This window comes from Hyperolius riggenbachi, chromosome 2, assembly GCF_040937935.1.
Source record: "Hyperolius riggenbachi isolate aHypRig1 chromosome 2, aHypRig1.pri, whole genome shotgun sequence".
Taxonomy (NCBI): domain Eukaryota; kingdom Metazoa; phylum Chordata; class Amphibia; order Anura; family Hyperoliidae; genus Hyperolius; species Hyperolius riggenbachi.
In genome coordinates, this window is record NC_090647.1 from 552,439,997 (window position 1) to 552,452,803 (window position 12,807).

Consider the following 12,807-nt stretch of genomic DNA (forward strand, 5'->3'; position numbering starts at 1 on the left):
AGCATTTTTTTTCGAAATACATAAATAGTTACATTAGGGACTCAGCTTTTTACTAAGTATGCCATGAGGGTATAAAGTATTACTGGTATTTTTGAAAATAAGGGCTTGTAATTATTGATCAGGTACAAAAAACCCACAAAACAGGAAAAATGCACCTTTATTTTAAAATAATATACACTCACCTAAAGGATTATTAGAAACACCATAGTAATACGTTGTTTGACCCCCTTTTGCCTTCAGAACTGCCTTAATTCTACATGGCATTGATTCAATAAGGTGCTGAAAGCATTCTTTAGAAATGTTGGCCCATATTGATAGGATAGCATCTTGCAGTTGATGGAGATTTGTGGGATGCACATACAGGGCACGAAGCTCCCGTTCCATCAGATCCCAAAGATGCTCTATTGGGTTGGGATCTGGTGACTGTGGGGGCCATTTTAGTACAGTGAACTCATTGTCATGTTCAAGAAACAAATTTGAAATGATTCGAGCTTTGTGACATGGTGCATTATCCTGCTGGAAGTAGCCATCAGAGGATGGGTACATGGTGGTCATGAAGGGATGGACATGGTCAGAAACAATGCTCAGGTAGCCCGTGGCATTTAAACAATGCCCAATTGGCACTAAGGGGCCTAAAGTGTTCCAAGAAAACATCCCCCACACCATTACACAACCGCCACCAGCCTGCACAGTGGTAACAAGATATAATGGATCCATGTTCTCATTCTGTTTACGCCAAATTCTGACTCTATCGCGACTCATCAGAGCAGGCAACATTTTTCCAGTCTTCACCTGTCCAATTTTGGTGAGCTCGTGCAAATTGTAGCCTCTTTTTCCTATTTGTAGTGGAGATGAGTGGTACCCGGTGGGGTCCTCTGCTGTTGTAGCCCATCCGCCTCACGGTTGTCTGTGTTGGGGCTTCACAAATGCTTTGCTGCATACCTCGATTGTAACGAGTGGTTATTTCAGTCAACGTTGCTCTTCTATCAGCTTGAATCAGTCGGCCCATTCTCCTCTGACCTCTAGCATCAACAAGGCATTTTTGCCCACAGGACTGCCACATACTGGTTGCTTTTCCCTTTTCACAGCATTCTTTGTAAACCCTAGAAATGGTTGTGCGTGAAAATCCCAGTGACTGAGCAGATTGTGAAATACTCAGACTGGCCCGTCTGGCACCAACAACCATGCCACACTCAAAATTGCTTGAATCACCTTTCTTTCCCATTCTGACATTCAGTTTGGAGTTCAGGAGATTGTCTTGACCAGGACCACACCCCTTAATGCATTGAAGCAACTGCCATGTGATTGGTTGATTAGATAATTGCATTCATGAGAAATTGAACAGGTGTTCCTAATAATCATTTAGGTGAGTGTATTGTCACCATAAGTTGTACTAGAGGCATAATTTAAACGTTGTAATAACCATGACAAATGGGCAAATAATATGTGTGGGTTTTAATTACAGTAGCATTGTCTCTTTTCAAAAATAGGGGATGGAATTGGAGAAATATTGTATGATTTTCTCATTTTTTCCTTGTTTTCCCTTTAAAATGAATAAAAAATATAGTAATTACAATATATATATATATATATATATATATATATATATATATATATATATACATATATATATATATATATATATATATATATATAGCACAGTTATCAGTTTATAGGGTAGCAGGAAAAAAGGGCGCAGGATGAAGGTGGACGAAAAGGGCACCGCAAGAGCTGAAAAAAGGGCGCCATGATAAGTATCATTAACAACATTAGAGCATTATAGTTTTTTTAAGTATGTTTTCGTTTTAGAAGCTTGCAACGTTATCATTTTTGTCATATTATTTCATTTATATTTAATTTACAAATTGTACGTTATCAAAGATATTATCGTTACTATGAGTAAAAGGGTGTTTCTGCAGAGGGAGTGGTTAGGGTTAGGCACCACCAGGGGGAGTGGTTAGGGTTAGGCACCACCGGGGGGTGTTTAGGGTTAGACGCAACCAGGGGAGTGGCTAGTTTTAGGCACCACTAAGGGAGGGTTCTGTGTGAGAGTAGGGTTGGGTTAAGCTGTATTTTTAAATTACATAACGATATTTAACGTTAATATCTTTTCATTTTTGTCGTCTGTTTTTAGCGGTATTTATCGTTAACAAAGGTTGACGACAATGTTTATCGTTATCAAATTTCGTTAATAACCAGCGCTATTTCGTTATCAACTCAGGCCCTTTTATCATGGCGCCCTTTTTTCATGCACGCATTTATAGCACTGTTATTTTCTTTTTTTACTTTGTAAGTATCCTTCCGAAGAACGAAGACTGGCAGCTCCATACTTCATACATGTGAGGGCGCTAGAGAGGGCACTCGCGCGTGCGCAGTATGGAGTGATCCGTTTTCTCCGGCTCCCGAAGATTCCCTTCAGCAGTGGACACAGCAGCATTTGACCAAATTGGTTTAATACTGCTACGGGGGATCCTGCGCTGGAACCGGGACCGGAAGGAGAACAGGAAGGCTCTATAGCTCCCCCAGCCTTCTCTCTCCTTAGGTAAGTATCTAGCTTTTTTTTTTTTTTTTTTAAAACAATGGTTACCATTGACTTTAAAGACTACATCTCGCTTATTGCGATTTTGCATTGTGATTTTCAGAGCAATTTTTGAAGGAATGTGCATTTTTGTGCAAGTTTATTGCAAGTGCACCCAGTGTAAACCAGACCTAAGACTTTGTCAGTACATCACTGCATTGTGCTGGTTGTGTAAACTGGCCAATTGTGTTTTGATTTCCTCTTGTCTTTCTCACTTGCGTAACTTGCCTTTTATACATATACTAGCTCAGTGATGGCTAACCTTGGCACTCCAGCTGTGGTGGAACTACAAGTCCCATGAGGCATTGCAATACTCTGACAGCACTAAGCATAACTTGGGGAGGCAGAAGCATGATGGGATTTGTAGTTTTGTCACAGCTGGAGTGCAAAGGTTAGCCATCACTGTACTAGCTGATGACGTGGCAGGCGACATTGCCGACTATGCATTTGGTTGTTGTTGGCTCTGCCCACTTTTTCTAATCTTGACACACAGTTACTCAATGACCAAGTTTGTGAGCCTTGGGGTTCCTGGCATCAATAATATGAAAATGAAAGCAGTTGAAAATTTCCCATTAAAATCAATCAAACAAATCTGATTAGCTGGTTGTGGCTCCACCCTTTTTCTAAATTTGAACCACAGCAAGTTTGAGGCCTCTGCCATTAACAGCGTAACAATGGCAGCAGTTTAAATATTCCCCTTGAAAATCAATAGGTGAATTTTGATGTTGTAGGCTCCACCCACTTCCCTGAATATTAATCCCAGTCTCCCAGCAACCAACTGTGCAAAGTTTGAGAACCTTGCCATTAACAGTGTAAGAATGGCTGCAGTTTACTGTAACGATAGGTGTCAGCAACACAGAGTTTTTTTTTGATTATTGGTGATCTGCAGTATCACCAATAATACAGATGCTATACCTGATTATGTGGTGATCTGCAGAATCACCAATATTACTAGTATAGCTAGACACAGGACACTCAATGTGATATTGTGTTTGGTGCAACAGTAATCAGAGAAGTTATCTCCCGAGAAGCGTGACACTACTGCAGCCAAGGATTCCCTGAAGAGCAGGGAATCAGACTGCACTGCAGCCAGTGGACCCCTGAGGGGCAGGTTTCCACTGACTGTGCTGCAAGACGATCTCCTGATGTGGAGGCAGTACAGACTGTACTGCAGCCGAGAATTCCCTGAGGAGCAGGGAATCTTGGATTGTACTGCAGCCAGTGGACACCTGAGGAGCAGGAACCACTAGCTGGGCTGCAGGAGAGAGAACTGGGTGAAAGAGTGATGTGATAGAACTGCAGCCGGGTATTCCCTGAGGAGCAGGAAATCAGATGGTACTGCAGCCAGTGGACACCTGAGGAGCAGGGACCACTGACTGGACTGCAAGAGTGATAACTGGTGTAATGTGAGAAATGATATGACTGCAGCCAGGGATTCCCTGAGGAGCAGGGAATCAGACTGTGATGCAGCCAAGGATTCCCTGAGGGGCATGGAATCAGACTGTACTGCAGCCAGTGGACTCCTAAGGGGTAGAGACCACTGACTGAGCTGCAAGATGGTCTCCTGAGGAGCAGGTGACCCTTGCAGCTAATGAACACCTGAAGAGCAAGTGTCACGGATAGTACAGTAAGGCTGATCACCCAAGGGTTGGGTGACAGCCAGAAAGGTCAGACAAGCAAGGTCGGCAACACACGGACAGATAAAGTACAGAGCTGGAAGACTGATTCGGTATCCGGGTACAGGCAATGTCGGCAACAGGTTATCAGATAGGCAAAGGTACCGAATCAGTAAGCAGGAGAGTGGTCAGGAAAGCCAGAGATCATAACAGGTAACCGTATATATAACAATCCTAATCTAGGTGTGAAGTCCTTGGTTTCAACACCTGGGAACTAGTCTACAGAATGGTAAGCAAGTCTCACAATACAATAATACTTTTAAGGCTATCACCGGAATCTGACTAATTGTGAATTCAGAAGCCGCCGGCTGGAACGCGGAGATAGCCGCCATGTCGCTTGCCCATGCGGCGGCATCTCCGCTATTCATTACATTTACATTTTCTCATTTAAATTAATGGCCTAAATTTGATTGGCTGTTTTATGCTCTGCCCACTTATCCAGAATTTTAACCATGGTCACCAAGTGACCAACTGTGCCAAGTTTGGGGACTCTGGCTTGATTACTGTGAGAATGGCAGCCTTCTAAATTTTCCAATTGACGTGGATCAGTGAAACCCGGCGTTGCTTGGGTATTTATTAGGTTGTTGTTGGGTTAAGACACTTTTTCTAACCTTGATACACAGTCACTAAATTACCATGTTTGTGAACTTTGTGGTCCTTGGCATCAATAATATGAGAATGGAAGCAGTTTATCAATCAAACAAATCTGATTGGCTGTTTGTGGCTTTGCTCCTTTTCTAAATTTGAACCCCAGCAGGTTTGAAGCCTCTGCCATTTACAGTGTAAGAATGGCAGAAGTTTCAGCAATCCCCTTTAAAATCAATAGGTGAATTTTGATTAGCTGTTGTAGGTTCCACCCACTTCCCTGAATATTAATTCCAGTCACACAGTGACCAACTGTGCAAAGTTTGAGGACTCAGCGATTAACAATCTAAGCATGGCTGTAGTTTACATTTTCCTATTTAAAATGAATGGCTAACATGTGATTGGCTGTTTTATGCTCCACCCACTTTTCCTGGATTTTAACCTTGGTCACCAAGTGACCAACTGTGCCAAGTTTGGGGACTCTGGCTTTGATACCGTAAAAATAGCAAACCTAAATTTTCACATTGACCAGGGTCGGTTGTAGACTTTTTGCTCCCCGAGGCAAACTTGTGAGGATGCGACCCCCTTTACCACCCCCCCTTCTCCCCGATTTGTAATGATTGCACAGCACCCAACAATTTACTCTGCTTAATTTAATGTTCTTACATGTCATGCTGCAGTCACGCAATAGTACACTGGCTGGCTGTGGGTCTGTGACAAACAAACTGCTCACCCTCAGCCACTCCATTCCTCCTCAGTCAGGACAGCAGTGCCACCTCCTCCCTTCTGCTGTGCAAGTCAAATGAAACACTGCTTCTCTCCGCCTCCCCCTCCTCACTCACTGTCAGACTCCTCACACAGCACAACAAGCTGCTTCTCCCTCAGTGATGACCTCTTCATCTCACTCTCCTCCTACTCTGATTGTACTGTATTTACACTAATAACGTGCAGTCACTGATTGCACTGATTGCACGTTTTTAGTGTAAACACAGTACAAACATGCTGTCCCTCTAATCTTTGCGCCTGATGCAAGTGTTTCACCTTGCTTCATGAGAGAACCGGCCCTGCCATCAACGTGAATGGGTAAAATCTGATTGGCTGTTTGAAGCTCCACACAGGTGTGCAGGGGGGCCTCGAGACCACCAGAACATATCATTTTAGATAGTAAGGGATCTGTATACCAAGATTCATTGAAATCGGTCAAGGCATTTTCGAGTGATCGTGGCACATACAGTACATACACACACACAAAGGTCTGCTTTTATATGTTCAGATAGATGTGCAGTAAATAAAAGCAGGCGTGTGTGTACAGGACACGCATTGTATACGCAATCAGTATTGGATCAGGAAAACGTTATTGCATGGTAGCACGGCACGCGTGGCACTGTTGATAGATTGCATCGCTGACAAGGATTCAATGTTTCCCTAACTAGCATTTTGCTGAAAGCAGCTGTCTGTAGTTTACTGTCCTATGAGATGTTCAACCTTGAAGCCTTCATAGCGCAATGTTTATGGATGTCATTAAGCTGCACTGTAGGTCACAGAATCTTAAATCCGCTACAGAGAAACATGACCGCGCTGCGTTCCACCGCCGCAGTACAGGACACCCTGCAGGTCATTCGTAAGCAGTCATCTTGTTATGCCGCGCGTCTTACAGGTTAGACTACCAAATCTCATTACAGTCACACATCATTTTTCATTATCATTTACATGATTTATTTTATATCGCAGTTTTTACCTTTCTCTGTAGACATTTAAAGAGACACGGAAGCCTCCAAAAAACAATCTTTTTATTTAATAAATGTGTTTAGCATAATATCCCGAACTAAACCGCCGCATTCCCGCTGCTATAAATCTCTCCCCCCCCTCCAAACTCTCCCTCCCTCTCCCCTGCAAAATCCACGGCTTTCTTGGGCGTGGATTTTGCTGCCCTAAGCGTTTCCATGTGAGGCAGGGCTATGAGCTGCAGCCCTGCCTCACAGGTGTCTGTCAGCGGCGGATCTCTGCCTCTCCCCGCCCCGATCAGTGAAGGAAGACTGAGAGGGGCGGGGGAGAGGCGGCAATCTTGGCTGACAGACGCGTGTGAGGTAGAGCTGCAGCTCATAGCCCTGCCTCACACGGAAGCGCTCCCCGGATTGCCCCCCGTGGAGTTTGGGGGGATTTAGTTATATTAGAGCGGCGGGAATGCTGCGGTTTAGTTAGGGCAAAGATGTTAAACATATTAGTTAAATAAAAAGACATTTTTTGAGACTTCAGAGTCTCTTTAAGGAGTAACTGTCGGGCATAAAATCACAAATCAATTCTTTATTTTTATCTGGTAAACAAGTAATAAGGATGCTAATCAGGCAATCCAAAAGTTAAAATCATTATTACTTTTCTTGTTGATAAATTATCATTCCCCAGTTTACTTGACTCTTATTTGGTACACAGAAAATTTGATACACAAAAGAGAAGTTGCAGGGCATGCTGGGTTGCCTTTTTTTGCTTCTCTACTTCCCCTCAGACTTAACTAATGCAGCCTGATTGGCTGAAGCTGCTTTCCCTCCTGTTTTCTCCTCCCACACTTTTGTTCCTCTCTGATTGGCCAACATTTCTCAGGCTGAAACAATGCACTTTCTATAGTGTAAGGCGGGCAAATCAGGCAGAGGAGACTATGGGCAGATATTACATCACGACTGGCTTCAAAATAGCCACAGTAAATATGGAAACTCTAGAATAGGATTCTCTACTTTTCCTTTATGAAATTCACAGGAATCATAACGTGGACAGTGCAATACATCTGTTATGTAAGTAGAGCAAGTATTTATCTACTTATACATGTGTTTGTTTGTTTGTTTTCCTGAGATAGTATGGCTGACAGCTCCTCTTTAAGGGAATCTGAAGTGAAAATAAACTTATGCTATAATGATTTGTATGTGTAGTACAGCTAAGAAATAGAACGTTAGCAGCACAAATATGAGTCTCGTATTGTTACCAGTACAGGGAGAGTTAAGAAACTTCAGTTGTTTTCTATGCAAAGGAGCTTCTCTGAGCTCTCCCACTAATTTAGTCGGAGAGCAGTGCTATTTTCTGAAGCACTTACACATCAAAGAAACAGTGAAAGACCACTTCAGATGAGGTTTTACTGCAGGAAAGGTCAAAGAGTCATTCATTCTGCTCTGTTTCATAGTTTAAAATGCAGAGTATAGTTTGCAAACTGCAAATATAAGGTAATGATCCAATATAATAAAAAAAAACCTATATAACTGAAAATAAAAATATGAGACTCTTTTCTTTGCTAATAATGTTCTGTTAAATATCTGTACTACACATACTATGCATTATATCTTAAGTTTATCATACTTTTTTATGCTTCAGTGTCACTTTTAACACAAATGTAATAATAAACCTTGCATTGTTTCTAAGAAAAAAAACAAAAGCTGAGCTTTACTTGGTGGGCAGTACAGTGGCACAGTGGTTAGCACTCTCACCTTGCACCCCAGTTCAAATCCCAGCCCTAAGCATTATCTCCATGGAGCTTGTATGTTACCACCATGTCTGTGTGGGTTTCCTCTGGGCACTCTGGTTTCCTCCCACATCCCAAAAACATACAGATAAACAAAAACAAAATGGCCCAATGACTATGGTAGGCATTAGATTGTGAGTGGCAGTTAGTAACAAGACTACATACTGTGTGAAGCGATTCAGAAGGTGCTGGCATTTAATACATGATATAATAGTAGCTATTATTGGGTTCCTAAGCCAATGCAGTGTTTTTTACTTCAAATTTGTATATGTCTTTAATAACCACGTAAGTACCAGCGGTCTCTGCCCCCTTAACCACTTGAGGACCGCCGTGATAAACCCTCCCCCAAAGACCAGGCACTTTTTCTTAAAATTGGCCACTGCAGCTTTACAGGGCCGTACAACTCAGCACACAAGTGTTTCCTCCCCCCTTTTCTCCCCACCAACAGAGCTCTCTGTTGGTGGGTTCTGATCATAGACTTCAGCCTATGACAGCGGATCACTTCCGCATCTCCAGTGGGGACAGCCTGCGCGCGATCTCCTGCTAGCCCCATAGACGGCCGTTCACGGCAATCAGCATGGATCAGTCCTGGGGCTGCCGCACTGCTCACGCCAATTGGCGTGGAGCAGTCGGCAAAGTAGTTAAAGAGGAACTCCGGTGAAAATAATGTAATAAAAAAAGTGCTTCATTTTTACAATAATTATGTATAAATGATTTAGTCAGTGTTGGCTCATTGTAAAATATTTCCTCTCCCTGATTTACATTCTGACATTTATCACATGGTGACATTTTTACTGTGGGTAGGTTATGTAGCTGCTCCTAGCTGTTTTGGCTGTTACAGACAGCTGTAAACAGCCATTTCCTGTCTGTGAACATTGTTACATTGTGGCAGTTTGCCCAGAGTACCGCGGTACCAGAGTTTCTTGTGGGAGGGGTTTAATTACAAAATCAGTCATACAGCACCCCCTGATGGACTGTTTGTGAAATGCAATAGATTTGTCATGTAAAAGGGGGTATCAGCTACTGATTGGGATAAAGTTCAATTCTTGGTTGGAGTTTCTCTTTAAGGACCAGAGACCGCTGGTACAGAAACAGTGGAATTCCGACGAATCGCCGCACCTGGGCCACCCACTCTGCTGTCTCTATGACGGCAGAGTTCCTGTGAGCCGGTCAGGAGCCGCTTTCATTGGCACCTGATCCTGTCTTTCAATGTAAGCCAAAGGAAATTGCTATCATTGAAAGACAGGCCTAGGAGGCCAGGAGCCAATGAAATCGGCTCCTGACCCGCTCACAGGTCTCTGCCGTCATAGAGACAGGCAGAGCCTTGTGAGCTGCAGCGAGATCGGCGGGAGCGACGAAAATGGCGGATGCGCAGAGTGGCGGTGAGTTGAAATCTATGCCCTGGCAGCCAGATAGCCATCAAAACAGGGCATAGATTTCAACTACCAAGGTTAATAAAGTGGTGCCTGAGTGCCAAAAGATTACAGTCATCCAGTATTGGCTTTTAGCCTTGACCCTGTGGTACAGAGATTCTACTTTACTTAACTAACTTCCAGTATCTCCTTGCTTCCTTGTCTACACTCTACAGTATCTTAAAAAGTTAGTACGCCTCTTACATTTTTGTAAATATTTAATCTTTTTTTCCTAGGACAAGACAAAGAACATTGATTTTGCACTTTTCTCCTAGTGGACTCAAAGCACGTCAGGACAGAAACCACTTAGGGCATATCCCACAGGCGACCAGGCTCATTAGGGGGCCTTGCCCAAAGACTGATTACTTTTTACATACTGCCTTGAGCGGGGATTCAAACTCCGGTCAAAGGCTCAAATCCCACATTAATAGCAACAGCTTATTTTTTTTTTATCTTTGATTTTTGATTTTAATTTTTTTGTTTATGGTCAGTAGTAACACAGCAACAAAACAAAATTAGAAACTTAGGATTCTCCATTTTAACTGTGTGTATCTTGAAACCAATAGAATAGAAAGTGCATCGTCTCATCAGCATGAGAAATATTGGCCAATCAGAGAGGAACAGAGTTGTGGGAGGGGAAAACAGGGGGGAAAGAGGCTTCAGCCAATCAAGCTGCATTAGTTAAGTCTGAGAGGAAAGTAAAGGAGCAAAAAAATACAACCCAGCATGCCCTGCAACTTCCTTTGTGAGGCAATGTACCAAATAAGAGTCAGGTAAACTGGGGAAGGATCATCTATCAATGAGAAAAGTGATAGTGATTTTTAACTTTTGGATTGCCTGGTTTTTGCTGATATGACAGGACCAACCCCTGCTCTAGCTGCTATGATAGAACCGCCTCCTGCTCTGGCTACTATGGTAGGACCACCTCCTGCTTGGGCTGCTATGGTAGGACCACCTCCTGCTCTGGCTGCTATGATAGGACCGCCTCCTGCTCTGGCTGCTATGATAGGACCACCTCCTGCTCTGGCTGCTATGATAAGACTATCTCCTGCTCAGGCTGCTGTGATAGGACCAACCCCTGCTCTGGCTGCTATGATAGGACCAACCCCTGCTCTGGCAGGACCGCCTCCTGCTCTGGCTGCTATGATAGGATCAACCCCTGCTCAGGCTGCTGTGATAGGACCACCTCTTGCTCCAGTTGCTATGATAGGACCACCTCCTGTTTCAGCTGTTATGATAGGACCTCCTCCTGCTCCAGCTGCTATGATAGGACCTTCTTTTGCTCTGGCTGCTGTAATAGGACCGCCTCCTGCTCCAGCTGTTATGATAGGACTTCCTCCTGCTTCAGTTGCTATGATAGGACCTCCTCCTGCTCCAGCTGCTATGATAGGACCTCCTTTTGCTCTGGCTGCTGTGATAGGACCACCTCCTGCTCCAGCTGCTATGATAGGACCTCCTTATGCTCTGGCTGCTGTAATAGGACCGCCTCCTGCTCCAGCTGCTGTGATAGGACCACCTCCTGCTCCAACTGCTATGATAGGACCTCCTTTTGCTCCAGCATCTGTGATAGGACCACCTCCTCCTCCAGCTGCTATGATAGGACCTCCTCTTGCCCCAGCTGCTATGGTACTATGGTATGATCACCCCCTGCTCTGGCTACTATGATAGGACCAACCCCCTTCAGTTGCTGTGATAGGACCAATTCCTGCTCACCCCCCCCCCCCCCCTCCCCCTCCCCAGACCTGACTTACTACAAAGAACATATCTGTTTCCAAATAAGCTGGGAAGCTGTGTAAAATTTAGATTCCATTAGAAGAATACAATAAACTGTAATTCATGTAAATGTTATATTTTATTGAGAACTGCAGAAAGACAACTTTTGAAACTTAATATTATTTCTTATTATTTTTTTTTTTTATTTTTTTTTGAGAAACATATGCTCATTTTGAATTTGATGCCAGCAACACATTAAGTACAAAAAAAGTTGGGACAGGGGCATGTTTAACACTGTGTTGCCATGGTTACTGTTTAGTAACACTCTGTAAATGTTTGGGAACTGAGGAGATTAAAACACTCTTTTTTAAGTGAAATGTTGCACTGTTCTTGGATATCAGCTGCCATAGTTTCCATTTTGTAATTTGACAAATATTTTCTGTGGATGACAAGCCTGCATTGCAGGAGGGCCCGTTTAGCACCCAGACTTGGTGCTGAACTGTTATGCTGTTGTAATACATGCAGTTTGATATTGCTTTGCTGAAATAAGCAAGACCTTTACTACTGTATAGGATGACAAGTCTGCATTGCAGGAAGGCCAGTTTAGAACTCACATTTTTAAAATGGAGTTATACTGTTGTAATACATGCAGCATGCAGTTTGATATTGCTTTGCTGAAATAAGCAAGGCCTTCCCTGAGGCTGGGCACACACTCCTGAAAAATTCATGCAATTCTGCGAAGTGTACTCCCAGCCTCAAGACGATGTTATTTAGATAACAGCAAATATGGCTTCAAAACCTGTATATACTATTCAGAATTGATTAAGCTTACCTCGCCATGTGCAGCAATGCATCCCTATACCATCATGGCTTTTGAATAGGGATGGTCGGAAATTTCCAGTGGAATGCCAATTTCTTATTTTCCGATTGAAAAATGGCTTTCCGCAGCAGTAATCGGAAATTACCTTTCGGAAAACGGAAATCCATGGGAATGCCGCATTTCCGCAACTTGGTAATTTTAGGCCAGCCGCAGAACTCAGAGACATTGGACCAATCAGGGAATAAAGAATAATTTCCTCATAAAACAGATTGCCTTGATGCAAGGACAGATCTACGTTACTGCATTGTTCTGCGGCGATGTGCATGTAAGTCTATGGCGACGCAGGGTGTTTACAAAATTTCTGCGGTGGAGTTGCGGTGCGCATATGCGGAAGCGTATTTTTAACAATACGCTTCCGTGCACTTCCGTATTTCTGAAACAGGAAGCAAGTGCAAGCAAGCAAGCATCGATTCCTGTTTGGCTGTCAGCCAGAAGAGGATTACTGCGTATTAACGCAA